This window comes from Paroedura picta, chromosome 1 (genome assembly GCF_049243985.1).
Source record: "Paroedura picta isolate Pp20150507F chromosome 1, Ppicta_v3.0, whole genome shotgun sequence".
NCBI lineage: Eukaryota > Metazoa > Chordata > Lepidosauria > Squamata > Gekkonidae > Paroedura > Paroedura picta.
This window is the reverse complement of record NC_135369.1, coordinates 28,993,893-29,018,893: the sequence shown is the minus strand read 5'-3', so window position 1 is coordinate 29,018,893 and position 25,001 is coordinate 28,993,893. Positions and strand designations below refer to the sequence as shown.

Below are 25,001 nucleotides of genomic sequence, written 5' to 3'. Positions count from 1 at the left end.
GATGTTTTGGAGAAATTAATGGGGTCACCGTAAGTTGGGAGCAACTTGACAGCGCTGCAAAATGGAGGCTTAATGGGAGGTCATTTCTCCGGTCTTGTTATCTGCCTCCATGCCCTGAAATGACTCAACTGTCCATTTCTAAGCATGTACTCCTGTTAAAGGAGCAGGGAATGTTTTTCCAGCCCTGTTGATGACCCTGGTTGCAACAGAAAGATGGCATTAAAATATTCAAAATAAATGCACTGGATTCCTCCCCCCTCCCCCCTCCTCCAGGGAAGACCATCATTCTAAACTCTGTTCCCATTATTTCAGCCTTTTGTTACTTCTTTATCTATGAAGCAGTGGATCTTCTTTCTTCTCCAGATGCTTCGCACTTGGGTCATTTCCTGAACAGCAATGCACACATCTGCCAAGCTGGACAACTGCTCATCCAGTAGAGTAGACCCCTTGGCTAAAAGTTGCATGTTGGCGCTTGCTTGCCAATGCGGGGCCCTGTTGGTGACAGCAGAGAGAACACCGCGTTCTCTCTCAGCTTTCTGCACGTGTGTCCAGATCCTTCTCTCTCTCTCTCTCTCTCTCTCTCTCTTTGGGTCAGTCATTAGCATTCCATAGAAGTTAAGTAAATTGAAAACACACATTGCCACAGCGCCGGAAAGGAAGCAGCCCTTCCAACAATCTGTGCACACTGAGAATCCGACATCCATCCAGCATGCAAGTAGAGGGTTCCATGGACTCAGGCAGATTCGCCGGGAGTGATTTGATGACTGGCATGACGGGAAGCCCGGAGAAGCTTTAGGGCAGGAGGTCTGCTGAACTGTATTTCATTGCGCTTGATCGCACATAGTGGACTTGGGAGAAAGGTACATCTTGCACTTCTACTAGACGCAGGCTTGGACTCTGCAGAGAGAGCTTTGCCATGGTGAGTTGGAAGCTTGGTTCAATTTGTGATTTCTGTTAGGACAGTCCCAAGGCGCCTTAATGACGAATGTAATTTTGTTCATCTTTTAAGAGGTCACAGGGCTCTTGCTTTTTGCTGCAATGAACTAACATGGCAATTCTCAGAAAAAACTAGGAAATGTTAAAGTAGGTGAAGCTGACTGAGGAACATGGGGTGTCTGCTCTCTGATGGTCTGGCATTGCATAAATGAGTGGTTTTCCATACATATTGTGGGGGAAGATAAGGTTTCTGAGCGTGCTCCTTGAAATATCTTTCTTTCTGGGTGGGGGTAGCTTTGCCAACAGGCCTTGGGAAAAAAGGTCTTGTTCCTCTAATAGAAATTTAATGTGTGGAACTAGGCTGTTGAAGCTTTCCATGGCATGGAGGTAAATAATATCGCTTGGTAAATAACTTTTCGCTAACTCTGCTCAAGTGGATGTTTTTCTCCAGGCCTGTTGGCGACCCCACACATTGTGAGGGGGAGCAATGGGTGGAGAGCGTTTATTTCCCAGTCCAAAGATCGTGCATGCCTCTGCATTAAGTTATCCCTTACCCTTTTAGGTACTTTGCTGTGCAGTCATGCTAACTAAAGAAGGATGTTGGTTTCTTAACTAGATTGTTTTCTGCCCGAAAAAACAGAAAACACTTTAGATGGAGACTGCTATGTCATGAATCCGTCCCATAAAAAAAAGGTCAGGCAGAACAGTACACCTCTTGACTTCACTGTGGCTTTAGCCTCTAAAATCCCTTAGAATTCACTGCAGCTTTCCTGGGTTTTGGTTACAAGTGATACTTATAGGTTTTTTAGTGGTCCTGCTATGGAATGCATTGTCCTAAGATAGAAAGTGTGAAAGCACCTGGAATAAACACCCTCTTCTGCAAATGAATGAATAGATAGATAGATAGATAGATAGATAGATAGATAGATAGATAGATAGATAGATAGATAGATAGATAGATAGATAGATAGATAGATAGATAGATAGATAGATAGATAGATCCTCTCCCCATGCTAATATTTAATTCTGGACTGATTAATTCCAAATAACAGCACTTTGTTAGTTGACATGATAGTTTTCTAACACAACAGCAACTATCTGGGCTGCTGGGCTGCTGAGCTTTGCTGGTTGAGTGATCACAGCCATTTCAGGGATTCATTGTTTCATATGTTCATTGAAACTGGAGGGGAGGGGGAGGTTTATCATAGTGGGGTATGTATATAAGGCCGGTTGGTGCAAAAGAAAGGGCCAGTAGTCCAGTACAGAGAGCCAGTTTGGTTTAGTGGTTAGGAGTGCGGATTTATAATCTGGCGAGCCAGGGTTGAATCCGCGCTCCCCCACATGCAGCCAGCTGGTTGACCTTGAGCTCGCCACAGTACTGAGAAAGCTGTTCAGACTGAGCAGTAATATCAGGGCTCTCTCAGCCTCACCCACCTCACAGGGTGTCTGTTGTGGGGAGAGGAAAGGGAAGGCGATTGTAAGCCGCTTTGAGACTCCTTCGGGTAGAGAAAAGCGGCGTATAAGAACCGACTCTCTTCTTCTTCTTCTTCTTCTTCTTCTTCTTCTTCTTCTTCTTCTTCTTCTTCTTCTTCTTCTTCTTCTTCTTCTTCTTCTTCTTCTTCTTCTTCTTCTTCTTCTTCTTCTTCTTCTTCTTCTTCTTCTTCTTCTTCTTCTTCTTCTTCTTCTTCTTCTTCTTCTTCTTCTTCTTCTTCTTCTTCTAGCTGAAGAGGCTCATCCTTGTAACATCTTTAGTCAGATAATTGGCCCATCTAGGTACTAGGTCATCATTAGAGAAGGGCGACTAGATGCTTGAGGGGTTGGAATCCATGCCTTACAAGGATTGGTTGAGAGAGTTGGGTGTCTGTAGCTTGGAGAAGAGGAGTGCAAAGGGTGATATTGGCCCCAGCCTGGGGGGAATATGCTGCCAGTAGAGATGCAGGAAATATCGAAGTTCCACAGGGCCTGCGAATGGTGCTATTCCACCAGGCACATGGCTGAGGCCAGCACTCACATTCGGAATGCTTGCCCCCCCTCCAGAATACCTGTGCCCCCTAGAATTAGTTATACTGAGAGGGAGCATCAGGACAGAGTTTTATTGTTTATTAGATATGTCCATTGTAAAAAGTTTATGACTGTCCACGAAATGTATGTTGAACACTGCCCCGAACCTGAATGCAGAGAGGGACAGTTAATAAATTAAATACATAAATGGTAGAAGTGTTGAAGAGGGGTCCAACTTGTTTGCTACGGCTTTAGAGTAAGGTGACCAGATTGTCCTGCTTTTGGAGGGACATCTGGGGGCACCTGGCAAATTGTACTTATGTCGAAATTTTAAAATATACATTACAATACTATTTTTGCGTTCTATGCGTCCTATGAAAATATTTGTTGCTCCATATAGATCAAATTTTAATCAAGAATCAATGGTGTCCCACTTTACCATTGTTAAAATCTGGTCACCTTACTTTAGAGACAAGGACTAGGAGCAGTGTCTTTCATCTCTTCCAGCTCTGTGTGGTTCTGATTGAATGGTGAATGGCTCTCTAGCAGTAAGGGTTCTTTGCAAGAATCTCTGATCCTCTAACTAAAAATAATGCAGCTGCCTTCTATTTGTCTACAGTTCAGCTTCTATACCGCCACTCCCCAAAAGGCTCGTGATGGTCACAACACAAACGCCATAAAAACAATATTAAAATTCCCAGTTAACCCCCTCAGTGGTGAAACTCCCTCCCCGTCCTGGCTCACAGATCATCTGGAAGCGAGCCTCAGGGGAGATCTTCCTAGGAGGAGCTGATGCCCTATGTGAGGGGCTCCTGATCTTCCTTGCCCTTGCCTCAGCCCAAAACCTGGCAGAAGAGCTCCGTTTTGCAGGCCCTGCAGAACTGAGCCTGACCATCTGTCTAGCCATGTTGTCTGCTCTGCTTTGGCCAGCAGCAGTTCTCAAAGTCTTTCATATCACCTATTACCAGATGTGTGTGTGTTTTTTTTTAACTGAGGATGCTGGCATTGAATCTGAGAACTTCTGCATGGGAAGCGAATGCCGGGAGACTGCACCTCAGCCTTTGATTTTCCGCTGCACCGTTTTCTCACCATCTTTAAATCATTTAGCATCTCAAACATTCGTGGAATGACTTGGGGAAAAACACGTGTCTTATCTATCCAGGTTTTGAAATATGCATGTTAATTACACTTCACTCTGTGGATACAAATCTCTTGTGGGAGAGATTTGTATCCTAAGGAAGCATGCCTAGTCTCGACTAGGGCCAGGGCCTTTTCAGTCCTGGCCCCAGCCTGATGAAATGAGCTCCCGGGAGAGCTGAGGGCCCTGATGGAGCTGTCACAATTCCGCAGGGCCTACAAAACTGAGCTCTTCTGCCACGTCTTTGATTGAGGTCAGTGCTAGCGCTAGGGATATCATGGCCCCTCCTCAGGCTCTGTAGATTACATCTACAGCCCCACCTCTAGGGAGGTCTGCGCGAGGGAGGGATTTTTTGGGCCGCCATTCCTTTGTGGCTGTAGGGGGCCGAGAGCCCTGGGTATAATGGGGTTTTATATTGGGATTTTATTTTATGGGGGGGGGGTTATGTATAAGCTGCCGCAAGTCTTTGGAAAGCAGCAGGATCCAACCTAATAATCTAATAGTAATACCTTGAAGTGATTCCTAAAAATTCTGTCACTGTAACTAGAGCCGGAAGGATCCTTCCTTACCTTTAGAAACAGACTGATTTCAATAAGCCAATGAAAACAGGTAGCTTCAGAAACAGCATATTGTATTGTATTGTACTGTATTATATTGTACGTCTAATAAATAGGAGAAATTGAGCCATCCTCCAAAGCTGTGGTTAAGTACCAAGGTATTCCCTATTACGATGTATGGATGCGAAAGTTGGACAGTGAAGAAAATCGACAGGAAGATGATGAATTTAAGATGTGATTTTTGGAGGAGAGTTTTATAAATACCATGGTTTTAAATAATTTTATGAGAGCGGTTTACATTGTTTCCCTCTGTTTTATCCTCACAACCACCCTGTGAGGTAGGCCAGGCTGAGAGTGCACCACTGGCCCAAAGTCATCCAGACAGCTTCCATTGCAGAGTGAGGATTTAAACTTGAGTTCCCCAGATCCCAGTCTGGGAGGCTAGTTTTTGATACAAAGAGTGAATGTTCTCCCCTCTTTATCATTCAGGGGTACTCAGTTATGTGAGCACCCACTGCTTACCTCATCTGCTGCTTGGAAGATAATTAGGAGAGGTTGGTGTATTTATGTATTTATTTTTATTTATGTGATTTATTCACTGCCCCTCCTGGCATAGCTGGTTTGGGCTGATTTATACCAGATAGTGGTTAGGAGCAGCTGCGTCTAATCTGGAGAACTGGGTTTGATTCCTCATGCTTCCTCAGGAGGCCTTGGACCAGTCGTAGTTCTCTCAGAACTCTCTCAGCCCCACCCACCTCATAAGATGCCTGTTGTGGGGAGAGGATGGAAAGGCGACAGTAAGGCATTTTGAGATTCCTAAATGTAGAGAAAAGCAAGATATCAGTACCTACTCTTATTCTTTCCTGTTTGTTCTTTGATCCTCCTTCTTAGTTTCAGACAGTGACACTGTCCAGTACAGGATGTGGGAGACAGGAGGGTTCCAGCAATGCAGGAGACGTCCATAGAAACATGATAATGTGTGGGTAATAACTCTGTAATTCTAAAAAAATGCTGGCAGTGATTTTGTGCCCACTTTAGCTGAATAATGTCCCATGTCAGAGCCAGCTTTGAACACAGGATACCACTGTCTGCGGTCAGGTCTATATCGAGCATTTTAAAAATTGTTTTCCAAAGGCCTCCTTGGCTGGTTTCATATATTCAACCTTACAAAATACAGAATTTCTAAAGCATGTTATGAAACAGTGAGGTGTGGACAGACATATGCTACAGGAAACAATGAAACAGACCGAGACTTGCAGGCCGGGTTGAGAGATATAAATGAAATTTTAGATTTTTTTTTAAAGCATACCTTAAATGTCTGTTTATTTAGTGAAAATGTTGGGAAGCCCCTCCCACATACAGTATTTATGTGATTTTTAGGCTGCCCCTCTTCAAGAATGGTCTCAGGGTGCCTAACATCGTTAAAACCATATACAAATATCATAAAATTATTTAAGACCGTTTACAAGTTATCTAAAATTTCCTAGTAAGATAAGACTACTCCACCACAGGTTCCCACAGACCTGGGGACAAATAAATTCAAGTTAAATTATATTCCCCAGGATTCCGATGGAAGGGATGAGGTGCAGGTAGGAGTGATCTTTATTGCTGTCACTGAGTGCTGGTACTGGCCTCAACCATATGCCTGGCGGAAGAGCGCCATTTTACAGGCCCTTCAGAACTTTGACAGCTCCAAAAGGACCCAGATCTCCACTGGAAGCTCATTCTACCAGGCTGGGGCTAGGGATGAAAAAGCCTTGGCTCTAGTTAAGTCCAGCCAGTCTTCTTTGGGGCCAGAACCAGTAGCAAATCTAGGATTACAACTTAAATGAGTTTGTTACAGGTGGCCACTGATCTGCCCTCAGTTAATGTGGGCACATAAAATAAGTCACTAATAGCAGTTTTTAGGTCATGGTCAAGGTCATATGGGCCAGATGATCCCTCAGATACCTTGGTCTAGAGTCCAAATCCTATTGTTTCCTCAGTTTTAGTATCCAGACATGACCTGAAACATTGTGGTTTACCTTTGGTGTTACCACATAGTGAACACTTCGTTAGTTGTAATTCTTGTTTTAATGCCTATAATTTAATTTATTTATTTTAAATCTCTAAAATGCCCCTTTATATGGTTCTACTGTAACCCACCCTGAGTCTCAAGAGATAGGGCAGAAAATAAATGTAATAATAAACCCACAAATCTAAGCTTGTCCGTGAGTATCTCTGAAGAAGCAATCTCTGATTTGTGAAGGCCCCTGCTGGAATAAATGCCCTTAGCCTTCAAGATGCCTGTGGACTCCTGTATCATTAGTCAAAACTTCCTTAGTAACAAAAAGAAAGCAAGCTATGCCTTTATTGAAGCTGGCTGTGATTCAGAGTGGGGAGTGGGAGAGGAAACTTGAGATGTTGAAAACAAGCCTAAGAAAAACAGACCCATTGAAACAATCAAGGAAGCAGGCAGGCAGGCAGGTTGGTAGGTAGGAAGGCCAGCCCAAAGAATCCTCAGCAGCCCGCCAAATTTCCCCACAAACTAAGGGCAAGGGTACAGTGTTTGGTAGGAATGATTCCAGCCTCCTTTAGTGACAGGTACAGGAGAGGCCTCAATGGCTACAGGGTGAGATTCCTGCCAGCATTCATTGTGAATCAGTACTTTGGATGGTGAGATTTTTAGAGTTCATTTATGAAAGTTGAAAGAAGAGATGTCTTACCAATCAGTTGTGGGTCAGTTGCCATTGGTCAAGCAGAGATCATTGGGGGTTCCGGACAATGGTTGGTTCCACATGGAGCTCTCAGTCTATGTCTCACACGCATGCACCTGTCTCCCAAAGCCACAGTTGTTCTCATTTGGGCTTCTGTTGAGCATCACCCTGCAGAGGTAACATTTGGGTTTACTCTGACTGTGCTATTTATTTATTTGATTTGATTTTCAATTTATATCGTGCCACTCCCAGCGAACTGGCTCGCAGCAGGTCACAAACAAAACCCCAGTAAAACATACAATATAATCCCATTAAAACGCCCATTTAAAAATCCTTATGGCGGCGTCAGTTCAAAATCCCCTAGTGCTAGCTGTCATCTGGTATTTCCACAAACCTTCTTTGGCACCATATTTCCTGGAAGATCATGTTTAAAGTGGGGACAAGAAGGTGCAGGTTTCTGTACATCCCCACCCACATCTAGTGCCAATTCTTCCCCACTTGCCCTTGCACCTGCCACCTGCATGCACATGCATGCATTCACATACCTGTTAGCGGGCTTTTTGCCGGCTTTGTAAAAAATCTGTAGCAGATACATCGCTGAAGTGACATTCTCACTTTTACATTCACAGGAGTATTGAGCAAAATCACGAATTGCCCTAGTCACTACCAATCCAATGTTTTCATCTTCTTTCCCCATTAAACCCCAAGACCCAAATTTGTTGCATTTTTTATTTTTATTCTTTTTGTGCAGAACTTATCTATTATCCATAGAATCATAGAATCATAGAGTTGGAAGGGGCCATACAGGCCATCTAGTCCAACCCCCTGCTCAACGCAGGATCAGCCCTAAGCATCCTAAAACATCCAAGAAAAGTGTGTATCCAACCTTTGCTTGAAGACTGCCAGTGATCTATCCTTCTATCCATTTATGCCCTTTATAGTCCACCTTTCTCACCAAGACTCAAGGCAGATTACACAGTATATGTCAGAACAAGAAGCAATGTGAAAAGAGTTAAATTGCAGAATAAGGAACTCAATCTCTACTGTTGCACTACTATTTTGTAATTAGCAGTATTTTCCTCTTACTTAGCAGTGCTTTATTGGCCTTATAAGAGCCAGTTTGGTGTAGTGGCTAGGAGTGTGGACTTCTAATCTGGCATGCCGGGTTCGATTCTGCGCTCCCCCACATGCAGACAGCTGGGTGACCTTGGGCTCGCCACGGCACTGATAAAACTGTTCTGACCGGGCAGTGATATCAAGGCTCTCTCAGCCTCACCCACCCCACAGGGTGTCTGTTGTGGGGAGAGGAATGGGAAGGCGACTGTAAGCCGCTTTGAGCCTCCTTCGGGTAGGGAAAAGCAGCATATAAGAACTTCCTCTTCCTCTTCCTCTTCCTCTTCCTCTTTCCTCCTTCCTCTTCCTCTTCCTTCTTCTTTCTTCTTCTATCATCTTTAAGAATTAGGGCGAGGAATCTGAATTTGAGCGGAAGAGCCTCATGCTAGTAGCTAGACTGAGTTAGCTGAAACTGGGATGCAGCCTTATGAGAGGGAGGAGTTACCCCAACTGTTTTCTGAGAAGTTTGCTGATTTACTGCTTGATGATTGTGCAGGACGTGGCGTGGCGTCACGCTGTGACGTGGCGTAATAACCTAATTCTGTGAATCGGCTCAGATTAAAAACACAATACGTTGCATGTCCCTCCCATCTCCAAATCCTGCCCTCCTCAGGCTTCACCCCCAAGTCATCCAATTATTTCCCAACTCGAAACTGGGATCCCTGATTATGAGGGGATATATGCTTCTGGAGAACAGCACTGCTGGATCAGACTGGTGGTCCATCTAGTCCAACATTTTCTTTCACACAATAACCAGCCAATGAGGGTCAACAATGACCAGCCAGTGAAGGTCCAGTGTCACCCCACAGCACTGGTATTCACGGCGGGTTTATAACTGTTCTTATCCAACTGAAACATTTTTGTTGTATTAAGACCATAAGACTTGGGTTTGGAAAGCATTCAGGAAGTTTCCGGTGGTTATGAGGAAATCTCTGGTTCTCTGTTCATTTCTTTGAAGCCACATCTGGAAATGGGGCAGCCCCACCTAGTGATGAGGAAAGCCGGCTATGGGTTCAGGATAGTGAGAGACACAAGGGGGCAAATAACATTCATGTGAAAAGAAGCCTAGGTTTTCTTTTAGGAGTGCTGCCAAGAAAAATAGGCAGTCATATTAAATTCTCCTACAGTTATGTATGATAATAAGAATGTTTTGTGTATAACCTTTGTTGTAGCAAATGGGAACCAGCCTTCAGGGGTGTCTCCTTTTTAGTACATACTATAGTTTACTTATCTCCTGCATATCTCTCGGCTTGAAGCAGATGGTTTGTTCCGTTGCCTCTATCAGTTCAGATAACTGGCTCTTCAGAAATGTCAATGTTCTCGGCAGATAAAAAGAGACTGTGCCAAATGGGCCCAACCTGAGGCCTGCCAAGTCCCACTCATCTGGATTAACAATGAAGACATCACTCAAACTGGCAGTGGAAGACTTTCTGATTAAGCAAATGGACAGCATCTTCTGCCTGGCCCTGTGTCTTCTTATGCCTGGACCTTGGCAGTCTTTACTGATGGAAGGTTGCTCTCTTGGGGTATGATTCCTGTGGACCTCCAATTCACAACTGGACCATTTTACCTCAGAGAGTTCTGTGTGGTTCAAAAGGTTGCCTTCTCTGCTCTTGGCAGAATGAAAATTTGTGTTTAAAAGGGAGGGGAGTTGTGTTTAAAAGGGGGAATACTATTTGATGTTGGCAGTTCTGTCTGGTCTTGTGGATTAATTAGAGCAGAAATTAATTTGGCCTCTGAAAACTGCCTTGGACTATTATGCCGGAGGGGGCTCTGGATTGTGGCAATAGCTGTTTTGGCCATGCTGCTTATTGAACAGTGCCAAATGGAGCTAGCCCTCCAAAGATTCAGCCACCGACGGAAATAACAAATGCTTAGTCTCTCTGGCCAGTACCCAGTAACAGGACTTTGAAGCAACCTGCAGAATGCTGATCAGGACCCCCTAAAGGAGACATGTTTTGAGTTTAACACTGGATTTCCATGAACGAGCACCAGATTTATGGATGGTATCCAGTTTGCAAGATTGTTGGGCTGAACTAATCACAATCTAGCTAGGCAAGAGATGGCCAAGGGCAACTGGGAGGTATTTTGACAATTATAAGTTGTCACTACCACTACAAGCAGCAACAATGCATATAAAACAATTGCTTTGTGGGTCAGAATGGATCTTGATTGTGAATTATTATTAGCCATTTTCCCAGTAGAAAAAATGGGGCTTGTTTGGATGGTGATGGAGGTTATTGCTTTTGGGAAATCCAAACAATTCTATAATCTGTCTCGTTCTGAAGAAGTGTGCATGCACGGGGAAATGCCGTGCTAGCTTGTTCCGTGACAAGCTCTCGAGCCAAGCAGAGGGCCAGGAGCAAATACACCTGGCAGACCTGAGCAGATGCACAAATCTCGCTCGCTGGTCGCCCCAAGAACTGGGAAAGGCACCCTGAGGGTCCTACTGATCCGCGGAGACTGAGTTCTCCAGATTTCCGCTGCCTGTGCTCGAGGCCATGATGGCATCCTTGTCGTAAACAACTTTCTAAGCCTGAAACGACCAGCTGATCCTGCATTCTTCCCAGATTATCTCTTACCAGACTGACAAGAGCCAAAGTCTGAAAAAATCAGCAACGTAAAGACTGTGAGTTTTCTGTTTTCCTATTCTTTAAAGCCAGGCACCAGCCCTTCTCCTTCCTCCCTAACCAATTTACAAGGGAATCCTTTCTTCGGATGGGAGGCAAGCCAGCTAAATACACTCGTTAAACAAACAAAGAAAGAGCTTAAAGAAAAGAAAGAGTTTAAAGATTTGTTAAAAAGAGTTCAGTGGGGGACGCTGACTTAATACAGAGATTGACAAACTGATAATTTTTTATCGCCCGAACTCCCGCGAGAACTCGCGAGACCTTCTGTTTATAATCCGTGACTGTTTAGAACTATGGAAAAATTAACTAGGGCACAGTTCCTTCATTTGTTATGTGAAGGGAACTCAGAGATACTGAAAGCAGTCAAAAAGGTTGAAAAGGAAATCCAAGACACCAAGAAAGAGCTCTCAGGCAGAATTGATGGTTAAAAAAAAACAGCTGATGAAAACACAACTCAGCCAGCAATACATCAAACGAGAATTCAATGTCTGGAAGTTAATCAACAGGAGTGGGAGAGAGCTAGGAACGTAAAAATCAAAAGTGTCTTGGAAGAATTTGGGAAAACAGATTTAAGGAAGGAAAGCACCGAAAGCCTGGAAGACTATTTAAAGGAGGAAGAGATTTGGATTAACAAAATATACAGATTCTACTCAAAGGTGACCACATGCAGGAAGCAATCAAGAGATATCTTTGTGGGACCTGACAACAAGGTGGCAAAAATGTTCCACCCAAAAGCTTCAGGTGATGCCGCTGAGCTCGGTGGATCAAGAAGCACAAATACTTCAAGGCCTGCCAGCAGATACATCATGGAAAAGAGCACAATTCCATCTTTTGTGACCACCTGAAGAATATGAACAGTGGAACAATTACTTGGTCTCTCTTAGGAAAGACAGCAGCAACCTTTAGGTTAGGGCCAATATACGATGGGAACTGACTATATATTATTTGGGATAATAATAGATTGTATCCTTATAAGTATTAACAATTACTTGGCTAAGAAAGACAACAGTAACTTTTAGATTAGGACTAACATGCGATGGGGACTGAATATGATTTTTTTTTCCTTTAAGATAATAACAGACTATACTTTTACATGTATCAACAATTACTCTGTCAGCTGGTTGTTTCTTTTTCTCTTTCTTTCTATCTTTTGTAAGCGCTTACAATAAAAATAAAAATAATGTTAAAAAAGAAGAAGTGTGCATGCACATAAAAGCTTATGCCCAGTATTAAACTTTGTTGATCTTGAGTAGGTCACTGGACTCAAACTTTGTCCTACCATCTCCTTCTGTAGTATTCCAAGCAGCTTAAGAATGGTATAGTTGCAGATTTCCTCTCTGTATCTCAATACAGTAAGATCTGTAAAAACAGGAGTACTAGGCAGTTCAGTAATGGCCTGTGGACATCACATCACTAGGAGGGGGCAGGTGGGAGGTGATGGTGCATGTTCTTTCCACAGTCCTTGGTCTCGAGATATCTCACGTCACCCACATGGGAGCTGGTCCTTCATAGATGTTACAGCAGCCCGTGAGTGATGAGTCTGCGAAGCTAGCCATAACAAACAGTAGTATCTGTGGGTGGATTTTATTGCCAGTGGAAATAATGCAACTCAGACATGCAAAAGTAAAATAAATTGTGTTAATGAGAGTGATGAATCTTGCCTGTGGAACACCCAGCCTGAGACTTGTTGTAACCCTTACCCTACAAGATTTGGGGTGGAATGAGTAGCTGGGTCAGAATATTTCTTATTACCCAGAAGTAGCTCTCCTGTGACAGACAACACAACTCTGCAGTGAAGGAAAAGTGGGGTAGTGGAATGTGGAGCCCTTGGCAAGATGTACAGGCTCAGTAGGGGTGGAGAGGGGAGGAGGGATATAAATACAGTAAATAAAATTTAAAATACAGTAAATAATGAAAATGGTATCTATCATAGAGCTTTTGCCTAAATACCAGAGAATACCACCCGATAAATTTTTAAAAAATATATTAAATAAATTAACTCCCACCCATTTGGGAAACCCTTCCCAGGCAGTCAAAAAAACCCAGGGTTTTTACAAAATCCTGGTTGAGAAAGCCTGGCTTAGGGAATAGCAACTACTCTGAGATATTAATTTAAATTTGTTTTCTTCTAGCTCATCACGAGGCAGCTCTGTGCCTGGACTGTTCTGGTCGGGCTGGGTGTTTTTGTGCCCTTCCGTTTGGCTCAAAGTACAGCAAAGGAGGTGATAGAAGATGCCACTTCAGAGCCTCAGATGGAGCAAGCAAAGAAAACCCCAGAGGAAGATGGAGCACCATCAGTGAACCCAAACTTTTGTGACCTTAGCTTCCACATCCCCTGGTCTGGCAGTGCTTGTGTCCCAACCACCCCGGCATCACCACTAGCCTCTCAGGAAGACCTGGACCATCTGAAGACCCTACTAGCTGATGCTGGCAGCATCCTAATGAACTTGGAGGCTGCTGCTGCTGTAGAGGGCAGTCAGTCTAGATACCAGGACATTGTTGCCGAGCTGCTGCCTGGTATCAGAGAGGCCAACTTGGAGTTTCATGAGATCTTGCAGAAGTTCTTGCAGGAACTTGAGGACCACATTCAAGAGGACGATCGTCCACATGTGGCAGATGAGAGAAAAAAGTAGGTATTTTCTTAGAGGTACTGCAGACTTGCTGATGAAGGCCAAGGTTGCACCCTCGCATTGGGGAGTGTTAGGAGAAGGGTCAAGGCTGAGTGATAGAGTCCTTGCTTTGTATACAGAAGGTTCTGTCTCCTATTGAAAGGATTTCAGGTAGTGCAGGTGCTGAGCGAGACTTATCCTTGGACAGCTGCTGCAACTCAGTGTAGACAACATGGTGCTTGGTGGATGAACGCTTCAGACTGCTTCCACTTGTTGTTAACACCCATGCTCTCAAACCAGACTGGGGTCTTGAGAGCATTTGCACATACTCCTCCTCCAATATGTCTACTTCCATGGTTTCTCCGGGTTTCTCCAGGGCTTTCCAAATCCACTTTGGTGACCCTGACCAAACGTGTTTTGGCCAACTGGCTTTCTTCAGTGGTCAAACAATGGCTCCAGATATCACAACAATGATACATTTATTTCTTAAACTTGGACCAAGTTGAAATTATTCTGGAAAAGAAAGTGAAAAGGGAGGAAAGAAAAGGGGGGGAATTCATTATTAAAATCCGTATTCTGTTCTGAATATGACAAAAAGATGTGTTCAAAAGATATATTTTGAGTTAATATATGTGATCTAAGGCAGAGATGGAATTCAGAGGCCTCCTTTTAAATGACCCGCTGCCCTGATCTTGAATTGTATTTTATCTTTAAAAGTATTCAAAGATATCCTGATAAACACAGTTTTTTAAAAAAATATTATGGAACTCAACATGGAAAAATTAAAAACTAAAATCAAATAATAATAATATCCAGAGTTAATAAATCTAATAAATCAAACAAACAAATAAAATTATCTTCCCCTCCTGGTCCCAAATTTTTGTAGATGCCATCTGGAGCCAACAGTATATCATAGTGTATAATACAAATTACCCCTTATATCCCCTTATATCAGGAAAGGGGTAAAGTAATCAGAATGGACAAACAAAACACATACACATTGCCCATGTGATCAATGACAGGTTGCAGGGAGAGATGGGGGGAAGTGAGAAGATTCAAATGTGTTGCTAAATAGCAGTATTCCTTTATCCAACATTAATACTATAAGGACAACATTCTGCCAAACACATGACCAACAGACTTCCTCATTAAGGTTATATGGAGGCAGAATATTCAGCGTGTAAATCCAATACGTTTTTCTTGCTCTCAGACGCTGACACTGTTGTAGGTTGGAATCTTGGATCTTCTCCAACCTCCAGAAGTGCAGTGGCTTATCTGTGTGCCCTGAGGTCTTGAAGCTGATGAGTCAAAGGAGCATTTCCTTCTCTGTAACCTAATGCAACGTCTGTGCTTGCAAATCTGTTTCTTCACAGCTCTCATAGTAAAATCCACATAGTAAAATCCAAGGACATTGGATTGCATAAATCATGGATTTGGAATTACAATTGACCCATGACTTTATGGAGTGCCTAATCTGTTTGGAGGAGTCATTAAAAAGTCGACAGAGTAGTTCCCGCAAGGGTAATTGCCCACTGGCATAGTTTTGTCATCTATTCCAATCTATAGGGGAGGATTTCAGTCTCCTTCTGGCCAACATGCCCTTCACGTTTCTAGGTCTCCTGTAAGTAAAGAGTGGGGTAGAAATGGCATCATGGAATATTGGATGAAGGGTGTCAATGTTCATTAACGATATTTTAACCAGTGTGTATCTGCTATCATAAATCAATGGAATACTCATCCTGTCTGCTTTGCCCTCTCTAATTCTCGGTTTCAATATTGAAGATCTGGTGGTATTTATTTATTTATTTATTTATTGCTTTATAAAAAGCCTGTTTGACAACTTTAGAGGAGTAACCCCTTTTCATAAACGGTCTCATCAGCAATTTGGATTCTTTGAAGAAATCTGTGTAGGGACAACAGTTTCTCCTTATTCTGAGCTTTAGTAGACAGAAGTGTTCAGAAGTGCTTGGTGATTGCCTGCCTCTTCATAGCACCCTGGATTTCCTTGGGGGGTCTCTCATCAAAATACTGACCAAGGCCAACCCTACTTAGCTTCTGAGGTCTGATAAGGTCACAGTAGCCTGGTCTATCCAGGTCAGGGCTACCTGAATCTACTGGATGGTCTCAAAGTTCTAGGATTATTGGGAAAAGAGGGTTTTATTGAAAAGGTGATCCGCTCTGGGTTGGGAAATTCCTGGAGATTTTAGGGATGGGAATGGTGGGATTTGGGGAGGGGGGTATTAGTTGGCTATAATGCCATAGAGCCCACCTTCCAGAACTGATTTCTGCTGCCTAGAGGTCAGTTGTAGTTCCAGGAGATCTCTGGCCACTATCTGGAGGTGCAGGAGAAAGCGATCCAGGAACAGGGCCAGAAGACAATGAATTAACAGGCTTTTTTCTCCCTAGGACACGGCCGTTCTCAGATATAAACAGTTAGTGGCTGAGTTGCACAACCCCAAGAACACCAGCCAAATTACTACTCAGATGTGAAACTGAAGCTGAGCAATGTGATTTTCCCAGGAGAAACCCCTTGGTATCAGCAATAATCCACTCCGCTGATCCCAGCATTGACACTGCAGGCTTAGTGTACATTTTTTGCTCCTTGCAACACGTAACTGTCACGTTTTGCTACTCAGCTTGCAGGAGAGAACAGTGCGCTGGGTGGGGAGTGCTTGTTGCAGACGGCGTCACTCCTCTGCAGTGCTCTGGGAAGGGGAAGGGCCTCACTTGAGCTGTACTCCTTTGTCCCCTGCACTGTCTATGAAGCTTGGGCAGGAGAACTTCCCGGGCCGTTGTGCTTTAGCATAACACTGCCCTTAGAACCGTATGTGTTTCTAGTCCTGCAGCATCTGCATGACTCCCATTTCTGGTTCTCAGGCAGCAGAAAGCCCTTGTTTGATTAATTGCACTACATTTTCCCCAAAGCTTCCCCCACTGGCGTCCCATATTCATGTACAGGGATATCCTTCCTGCTACTTTAGCTCCCTTTTTGTCTAAACTCTTCCTTCTGAAGAAATCCTCAGGATCTGAATAAGTTCACAGGTTACCAGCGTTTTCTTTACGAGAGCTACTTCTGAATAATGAAAAATATGCCGAGTTACTCTCTCCCATCCCAGCATGGTACCAAGTTAGGAGAGTTGGGCTTCATGAAAGAAGATCAAGAGTTGGTTTTGATACATTGCTTTTCAAAAATCTCAAAGTGGCTTACAATCACCTTCCCCTCCTCTACCCACAACAGACACCCTGTGAGGTAGGTGAGGGGCTGGGCAAAAGAACCTAATTGGCCATTTGGCTATCAAGAGCTCTGACAGAACTGCTCTGTGAGAACTGTACTATCAGGACTGTGACTGGCTGTATGTGGAGGAGCAGGGGAATCAAACCCGGTTCACCAGATTAGCTGCCACCACTGTGAAGAAGAAGATGAAGAAGAAGAAGAAGAAGAAGATGAAGAAGAAGAAGACGAAGAAGAAGAAGACGAAGAAGAAGAAGAGTTGGTTCTTATATGCCGCTTTTCCCTAGCCGAAGGAGGCTCAAAGTGGCTTACAGTCACCTTCCCATTCCTCTCCCACCACCACATCACTACACCAAACTGGTGAAAGATTCTTGGTCAGCCTGTGAGAACCATAGCGGAATGGTGACTAGAGTCGGGTTCTCACCAGACCATAGTCTCTTATCACAATGCTACACTGGCCTCAGGACCCGAATAAGCATTCCCTGGGCCGAGTATAAACTTGTCATCTGCCTCAGTCTCTCATTTCACGATACGATGTCATGAAAAGGTACATTTCATTTCTGAAAAGAAATACGTGCAGAGCCAGTGTATGGTGTGTATTGGTTAGAGTTCTAAACTTGGGAGCTGGGAGACCCAGGGTCCAACCCCCTCTCTGCCATGAAGAGTTCTGGGTAATCTCTGGCCGGTTATTCTCTCTCAGTCTAGCCTACCTCACAGAGTTGTTGTGACAATAACATTGGAGACAGGGAGAGAGTCGCACAAATAGTCCTAAGCTCCTTGTAGGAGAGCCAAGCCAAAAATATAATTAGTAAATAAATAAATATTATTGCATTGTAATGGGCTTTCAATCTGGAATGGGCCCTGTTGCACCCCCATCTGCATCAAAGTGCACCCGTTTGGGGCCCCGAACGTGGATCTCAACTGGGCAGCTTTTTCCTGGCCACCCACCCATTGCAGCCTGTGCCCCTGTGAGTTCAGGAGGAAGATCTTCCAGGGCTTTCTGTAGGATTGCCAACTCTGGGTTGGGAAAATCCTGGAGATATGGGGGCAGGGTTTAGGCAAGCGAAATACCTCAGGCAAATGTTGTGCTGTAGAGCCCACCCTCCAGGACAGCCAGTTTATCCGGGGGAACAGATTTCTGTGGCCTGAAAATGAGCGGTAATTCTGAGAGCTCTCCAGGCCCCACCTGGAGGCTGGCAACTATCAGCCCATGGCAAGGATCCCACATGCAGGGACAATTCCCAGCCCCTTTGGTTTTATAACTTGAGCAGTGCTCAGGACTCCTCCAACGGTATGTGGAGTATACAGTTCATGTTTCCCCTCCCTGATACTACTCAAATCTACACTGGATGGGAACGCCCCGACTACCGTGATGGATTATGAGGGAGAAATGCTTCTCCAACTACAGTTGCCAGAGTTGCTTTTATGGGTACCTAGAAAAGTGGCTGTAAAGGCAGATTCGGAGTGGCTTTTTTCAGTGAAAAGACAGGCCAAAGATCCCTTCTGTCCCTTGTAAAAGCAGCCCTGGCGGCGGCCTCTGCATCCCACAGAGTGATCTTTGGCTCAGGACAGCCGCTGCCGTAACAGATGTGTTAGCTAAGGCGCCATAAGTTTCTTATTATTTTGCCGACAGCAGACTAATGCAGCTCCCTCTCTGGAATGTCAATGTTCCTGGGTAGTTCTGCCCTATCTTAGCCTTCCTTCTGGCTATCTATTGCAAAGGGTAAGTTATTTAATGCAGTAAACAGGGCAATAACAGTTACCTTTAATTCTCGCTAACATGGTTTTCGATAGGGCTGCCAGCAGTAACTGACCTAATGTGCAATTAAGCAAGGAGAATTATAGCAAACCAGTTAAGCACAGGTTCTAAAACTTCAGCGGGCCCTACTGCCATGATTCAATTGCCCCTATGTGCACATTCTTCCTGCTCTGCCTAGATCTGATGAAGAAGCAACTTAAAAATGGACTGGATTTCCCTTTTTCCAATTTACAGCTGGCACCTGAGTAATGCCGGGGACTGATCACAGCAGCCTCCTCCCCACCAGCCACTGATGCTGCCTTCCTGACCAGGCCACTATGGAAAGAGTGCAAAATCACAGAAAACCCTCAAGGGAACTCCAAGGACAAGCACTCATTGTAGGGATGCCAGTCCCTAGGTAGGATCTAGGAATTCCCTGGAATTATAGCTCATCTCCAGACTAAAGAGTTCAGTTCCCCTGGAGAAAATGGCCGCTCTAGAGGGTGGACTCCATAACATAGACTCCACTGAGGTCCCTCTCATCCACTCCTGGCTCCACTCCCAAACTCTCCAGGGCTGGTTCTGTTTGTTTTTTCTATTGTTGATCCTGTTGAATTCAGATTGATTTGAGCCCGGGTCTTCCTCTTTCTCCTCCCCCCCTCCAAATTGAAACAGAAAGTGGTCTGTACTTGATTGGGGAAGCTCAGAGTGGGGAGGGGAGTGCTGGTTGTGAAACTACTTGTTTATTTTTCTTTTCCTGAACGAGTGGGGGGGGGGAGGTCAGGTGAAATCCAGCTGGCATTAAAGAAGAGTGCTTTATTAGCCAGAGTAAGCCAGGGAAAGAGCCAAGTGTTTCTTTTCCTGAAGGGGGGATCCAGCAGCAGCCTCTCAGAGAATAAGGCAAATCTCTGCTGAGAGAGCACAGTCATTTTAAAACAGGCAAACATAAGTCTTGGGAGGGAAGCCTTGCAACCGGGAACCAGGAAGTCTTTGAACTGATGCCCAGCTGATCAGGGACAGACTGATTCTCTATGTCAGCATTGCAGGAAGTTAATCTACAAAACACAGAACATCTACACTGTACTGGGGGCTTTCAAAGGCAGTTTTTCAAATATACCAACTTATATCCACTCCTGGATATCATGGAGGAAAGATAGGGTCACCATGGATCAGTCATGCATGTTGCAGAGGGAAAATTTAAAGCACCCCAAATCAAAATGGAAATCGAATTCAGTGCAGAGGGGAGGGATTTATTCGTGCTGGGAGAGGATAAAAAGCAAAGTGCAGACTTGACCCAGTTATTTCCCAACCCAGAGCTGGCAGCCTTACATAACAGCCTTCAGGCATTGCCCAGCACATGTGCGCATGCCAATGCACACTTTTTCTAAGTAATCACAATTAAAATAATTTTAAAATGTAAACATAAATAACCAAGGGGTGTCAACCCAGCCCATACCGCTTTCCCCCTCTTTTGTTTGACCAGTGGCCCAGAAATCAATCTGTTATTTTCCTCCTGAAAAGTTGGCAACCATCCTCCTAGTATAGCAATCCGCCTACCAGTTGCAGAGGGGGCAAATGTTGAACATCTCTCTCATGCATGGAGACACATGTACGTAGGATGTCTCATGGGCTTGCCAACCTCCAGGTAGTACCTGGAGATCACCTGCTATTGCCATTGATCTCCAGATGGCTGAGATCAGTTCCCCAGGAGAAAATGGCTGCTTTGGAGAGTGACTATGACATTATACTCTGCTATGGTTCCTTCCCTTCCCCAAACCTTGCCCTCCCAAGGCTCCCCCCTCCCATCTCCAGGTATCTTCTAAACCAGAGCTGGGAGGGAAAATGAGGGTTCTCTGTGCATGTGTCTGAACCAGCCTAGTATTAGGGAGAAATCAATAAAAACTGCTATTTGAGATCTTGGCAAGTATTCTTTCATCAGGTCTTTCATCCTTCGAAACAATTCTTCCTCTTCTCACTTCCACCATGGCCCTTATAATTCAGCATTGTACCTGAGAATGGTGTAAGAGAAATTACTTTGGGATATATGCTTTTTTTGTTCTTCAAATTTTACTAAATATTTGCAAGATAATTGAGGGAATTTTAAAAAAGAAAATCTGTAGCTTTATAAGCTGGAGTCCATGCTTAGAATTTTGCAGGTAAATTGACCTTTCAGCAGAGATAATGCATGTCCTTCTCCATCTGTTTAGATTACAGGAACACTTACGGATGATGGATCATCTGCTTCAAGTCACCGGCCAGCTTGCAGAGCAGTTGGATCAAGTATCCCAAAACCTTTTGGTGACACTAACCAAACCCCTGGAGGAAATCGCTTCCATTTTGTATAGGAGTGTCCTGCAGTCCTCTTAACCATGAGCATGTCCCATTGTGAAGGCACCAGAAGTTCTCATGGATTCAGCTGCCACCATCTTCTAGCATTTCCATGCATGCACCTTGCTCCTTTGCCATAGCACATGCAGTTTAGCATGCACAGAAGCTTCTTTTGTGGAAAAATTGTTGTCTCTCTTTTGCAGTTCTGTGCATCAGAGAATTCTATGTGGAATATAGAGTAGACCCTTTTGAACAAGACGGTGAAAAGTTAGTGGGGCAGGAAGTGAAAGTGACCACACTCCCGTTTCTTATGATCCTACTGATCCAAATCCATCTAGGAGGTGACTAGCTGGTAGTGGGTTTCTAAAGTCTCAGGCAAAGATCCTTCCTAATAGGGACTCTGAACCAGAGATTGAATGAAAGTTCTTTAGACTATTTAGCATGGTCCCTATCATAGAGCACCAAATGCGACATTATTGCATGACGTACCTGTGTGGTCTATGCATGGATCATCCCCAGTTCCATAGCAAGAAGTGGTAGGAGTCCAGTTTGATCCCTAAAAAAAAAGGCAGAGGGAAGAAGGGCATGAAACTGCCTACCTATCCATGGCATAGCTCTCTGGACTTTTTCCTCTCTCTTCTGCTTGGCTCCAATACTGGAGCAAATGACCTTTTCTGGGATGAGAGTGCTTAGGGCAGCCTTTCTCCTCCACCTTACTGTTGGGAAACCCCTGAAACATTCTTCAGACTTCGAGAAACCCCAGAAGTGATGTCAGCAGGCCACACCTCCCTGCCACACCTCCGGATGTCCTTTTTATGACCAGGGCACCTCTCCTTTCCACCCTTTCCAGGGTCACTATTGGTCATTTTGGGATGGGGTGGGTGGGTCATATTATCTGACATTTTTAAATTAAAAAATATATTTAAAAAATCACTACCCAATCGGCAAAACCCTTCTGGGACCGTCAAGTAACCCCAGGGTTTCATGAAACCCTTGTTGAGAAAGTCTGGCTTAGGGAAAAGACCTATGGAGAAGTAAATTACATGTGCAGGGAGGGATCCATGCTTAAAGGGATGGGTCTTCTTGGATACCCCTCATTATCCATGGGAGAAAAGGGAGAGAAGAAGAGCCTTGCCGTCAGACCAGGGCCCATCCACCTTAAAGACCAACAAGATTTTATTGAAAATTGACTTGCTCTCTTTTTTGAATTTCTGCATGTCAGAGAATTCCACATGGAATGTCAGGCCAGGCCAAGGACACCTTTGGACAAGATGGGGAGAAGGGAGAGGGGTTGGGGCTTTGACTTTCCAAAGCTTATACCCCCAAAATCTTGTTGGTACTACTGGTCCTGAATCTAACAGTGGCCAATCGGTTTCTTTGGAGGGCCAACAAAAGAGCATAGATGCTGAGGTCTTCCCCTGATGTTGCCTCTGCTCCCGTGGTTGTCACTTTCAAAACCGCTTCTTCTTCTCCCATAGCTTTTTTTGGGGAATGGGTGCAATGTACCCCAAATTAAGCTTTTTTTCCTCAAGGAGTTCAAGGAGAGAAAGTTTAGTGCATCTCAGTGGGACTAGATAAGGTGGTGGAACATCTGTCATTTACACATGTGCTATTTGGCCCGGCTTTGATGTTTTGGAAAAGCCTTTTATTGCCGCATCAGCCCACCTGGATTTTCCATTGTCTTTTCTGCTGTCCTCACAAACAGGCTTTCTTGCAAAGTTTTAGCAAACATTGCAGCAAAGCCAGGCTGGCTCTGACTACCTTTGCCTGGCCTGCCTTGCAGGGGTGATTCAGGCCCACCGTTGTCTTCAGCTTCGGCAACCAGGATTCAGTCTATTCAGGGCCAGACATCGGTTCCCGGAGATAGCCTGGAGCTAGGGGCAAGTCATTTACTTGTTAAAGTAAATGAGGAAAAGGGCAACTTAGCTCAAATTCATTATCCCTAGCCCTGATCGGCCATTGTACTTTTGGTAATGGGTGAGTCTCACTCTTTGTGGGTGCTGCCAGTTTCACCTGCGTTGATTGGCCCCTGCACCATATCAGGTCACAGAGCTTTGGGTGCCAGTGGATTTCTCCTGAGCCATTTCAGCCCACCCCATACATTGAGGCCATTTATGGTTAGGCAGTGTTGACATGTTGAAGAACCAGGAACCATTCAACAATGGATTCTCAGAATCTGGTTCAGACAGAGTACTGGGAATAGAACCATAGAATTGGAAGGCACCTCCAGAATTACCTAGTCCAACTCCCTGCACAAGGCAGGAAACTCACACCTACCTGCCCACCCACAGTAACCCCAGTTTCATGTCCACATGATTCTTCCCCCCCCCCCCCTCAAGAAAACCAGAATCCCTAGCCAGTCTGGCATGGAGGAAATTTGCCTCCCAACCCCACAGTGGCAATCAGCATTTTCTTGGGCATGCCAGGAAGGGCTACAAGAGCCTAGCCCTGACCCAGCCCTTCCTGCCCACCCACTCACAATTAGATCAAAGCACCCAGCGCAAACCTAGGAAATATGGATTCCCATTCATTCCTCTTAGCCAATAAAATGCACGGTAGGGAGGGGAGGAACAGCATGAAGAATTTAACAGGCTCTGATGTGAGCTGTAATGTCAGTATCTTGTGTACGTGTCCATCCCAAAGCTTCTTTGGAATCTCTTGTCAATTCTCTTCAAAGCTGGCTCCGTCTCTAGTAAAAACCAGCCCTGCTATTACGCCTCTTAAAATCAATTTAGGGGTGTGTGTGTGTGGGGGGGCTTTTTTGCCCCCTAATTAATTCCCCAAGGATTCGGCGTATCATCTTTCCTTTGTAGTTCACTGTGCATCCTCTCTTTGTGCGCCAGCAGAATGATGACGATGAATCAATACCCGGCTTCCGAGCATAACGGGAGGGACACCTCTCTCCTCTCACAGGCAGGAGCAGAGAGCCGTTCGGCTGACTCCTGTGCCCCCTCGTGGCCACATTTTGCGCGTGGCTCTTTCCACTTTTGGTTATTTTGTGGATGAAGCGTGATGCTCAACCAATACAGGTCCTCACAGTCGCTTTTCCCCCCCTTGAAATGCTAATAAAATTAAATCAAAGGACCCAAAGTATGCAGTGGCACTTTGTACAAGGTATACTGAGTTAGGCCATGGAGCCATGAAGGCCAGCACTGTCTGCTCTGAATAGCAACTGCTCCCTAGGACCTTAAGCAGAAAAAGAGCTTCCCTAAGACATGCTAGGGGATCCGGTCACTGTAACCTGGGGCCTCCAGTGTTGCGAAGCATCTGGTCTGCCACTGAGCTGCACGCTCATTATAGTATTTCAGATATCTTCCCCTGGTGTCATGCCCCCACCAACGCTTCCTGGGGCCTCTGAGGTGTAGCCACTGCAACCCCTGGGGACTTCTGATTCACTCCTCCCATTGAAATGAATTAACTCAAGCACTGGATTTGGATCAAGAAAACTGGAGAGGGGGGGGGGTCCTTTCTGCCACTGACTCTGACAAAGCCAGCTTCAGTTCCCATCTGTGAGAGGTCCTCGGGATAAACACAAAGTTTCATACAAATTGAATTCACCGCATACTTGATCAGCAGTACTTTGGGCAGCAGGTGAAAGTTGGACAATGAAAAAACCGGACAAGAGAAGAGTCGGTTCCTTTGAACTCTGGTGTTGGAGAAGGCTTCTGTGGGTTCCATGGACAGCAAAAGTCATAAACAAGGAAATGCTACAGCTTATAAGGCCTGATATATCACTGGTAGGGAAAAATCACGAAACTCTGGTTCATTTACTTTGGCCATATCATGCGATCCAACTCTGGAGACAACAATCGTGCTAGGATTGATGGGAAAAGGAAACCAGGCCGACAAAAGGCATGGTGGTTGGACGTAGTCAGAATAGTCACTGGCCAGAATAGACACCAGCCAGAACATTACACGGCTGAGGGAGGCAGTACAGGATCAGGGATTGTGGTGGCGGCTACACTATTCAGACATGACTGAATAGCTGACAACAACAACAACAAAAACAAGTTTGACCAAAAG

At 44.7% G+C, this 25,001-nt stretch overlaps 1 long non-coding RNA gene across 1 annotated transcript; it reads left to right on the top strand.

Moving 5' to 3' along the window:
- The first annotated feature begins 571 nt into the window (after positions 1-571).
- LOC143834655 (uncharacterized) lies at positions 572-24,800 on the top strand. Its single transcript, XR_013229875.1, has 3 exons — positions 572-919; positions 13,204-13,700; positions 20,858-24,800. It is a non-coding gene; the product is annotated as an uncharacterized LOC143834655 (long non-coding RNA).
- Positions 24,801-25,001: the final 201 nt, after the last annotated feature.